The sequence below is a fragment of the Rousettus aegyptiacus genome, unplaced genomic scaffold (assembly GCF_014176215.1).
Source record: "Rousettus aegyptiacus isolate mRouAeg1 unplaced genomic scaffold, mRouAeg1.p scaffold_m13_p_10, whole genome shotgun sequence".
Lineage (NCBI taxonomy): Eukaryota > Metazoa > Chordata > Mammalia > Chiroptera > Pteropodidae > Rousettus > Rousettus aegyptiacus.
In genome coordinates, this window is record NW_023416285.1 from 97,430,280 (window position 1) to 97,432,217 (window position 1,938).

Below are 1,938 nucleotides of genomic sequence, written 5' to 3' on the forward strand. Positions count from 1 at the left end.
GGGTTTGAAAATGGCGGCCGCGCTACGGCCAGCCAATCAGGACGCCGCGGGCGGTTGCTAGGAAACACGAGTCCCGCCCCTCTCCGTTCCTTTCGACTGATAAGACGAGGCCCACCCATATTCTCAAGGGTAGTCTTTACTTAAGGTCACCCGATTGTCGGTGTTCACATCTACAGAACGGCTTCCCAGCAGTACCTACGTTAGTGTTTGATTGAATAACTGAGCACTATAGGCAAGCCAGCTCGACACATAAAAGTGTCACACTATAAGACTTCGCCAGACTTGAAATTCCAATGATTATTGAAGAAACTTTTTTCTTTTAAGACTTAGCTTTTCAAAGAAAAAAAAAATTACTTTTTCTAAAAATTTTTTTTAAGTTTATTTTTTAAAGAATATTACAAAAGAGATTTTTTTTCTCTTATTTTCTTCTAATTCCTTGACAAATCTCAGTGAATCACAGCTTTACCTCAGGGTGCTCAGGTCACCACAGCTACCTTGAAAAGAGGGAGCTGAAAACTGAAAAAAGGTTGTGCTGCTTTAAGTGAAACCAGCGGCTCGGCCCTCGGTTGGAGTCACTGCCTGCCCTGTGATAAGGCTTACCTGGCCCACTAGTCAGTCATTACCAGGGGGCACCTTTAAATCAGCCTGGCAGGTGGCTCTGGGACTTCTATATTGTTGACAAACTTGCTTTGGTGTGGTAGCAAATTTTGCTCATCGCATTTGGCCTCCTTCTCCACCAATTAATTCTTAATACAAGAGAAGAAATTTCTAAAGAACTGTTCCTTTTTTTCCGCATTTGACGCGGATTTGCATAAGCCCTTACCTATTCAGCTGTGGTTTTGAATCTTTCTGGAAAAGCTTAGTTGATTTGCAGTCCATCGCCGCCTTTAATCGAAGTGCTGGAGCGGTTAGTTTTCGCCTTTGTTTGAGACCCGGCATGCTGCTCTTTCCATAGAGATCAATTGCTTCGCTTTCATTTATACTCTTGGAGTTCCCGGGGACCTCAGACCCAGGTAACTATGGCGAGGTCAATAGAGGTGTGACAGGAAAAGCGTGCGGACATCTTTGTCCTCTCTTGAATTTGGCCCTTTGGGGATGATAATGAATATAGTTACTTAAATCCTTCTGTTTGGGGACCCCCTTGGAAGACCCACTTCTCCTTTCATCTCTTAAGTGCCAGTCGTAGTGAATGTTAGCGTCTCAGAATCCTTGATTCTTAAACAGAAGCAAGCTTTCGAATCCCAGTTCATCCTTGAGCTTCTCACCCCACTGGACATTCCAACGTTTTAAGGATGTTTAAATAGTTTTGCTCTTAAACATTATGCCTTCCTCCACGCGAGATCCTTGTGGCAATGGAAACGTTCTGTGTCTCGACTATCAATTAGGTATTCTGGGTGTGAAATTCACTATAGTTTTGCAAGGTTTTTCCATTGCGGAAAATGGGTAAGGGGTACAAGAGGTCTTCTGTATGAATGCTCCGTGACTTATCCATATGTTCAGTGGGCATTTTACAATCTTTTGTTATTTTATATTTTGATTGCTATTTTAACAGATAGTTTGGAGAGCAGGGAAAGGCTTAGAGAAGAATAAGGTGAAAACAGCCTTCTGTACCCCGGGGCATGGATATGTTATACACTCAGCTGCTTCTCAAGCCAGTAGGAGCAAGATTGGCCCTTGCGGGGCCTGTTCTCCTGCCCCAGTTCAAAAAGGACTGTGTCACTCCCGTGTCTGAACCACTGCAATTTTGTGGTTGTTGGCGGTTTATTTTTATTGTGACTGTTTGAGCACGTACCACGTGGACTGTGAGAGAAATCTGCCTGTAAGTGATTTTCATGATGCAGAAACAATAAATCCCCCTTTAAAATTTTGGTGGCTAATGTACTGAGATTGTTTTAAGTCCGACAGGGGTGTGAGAAGGCTGTTACGGCAGAACATGTT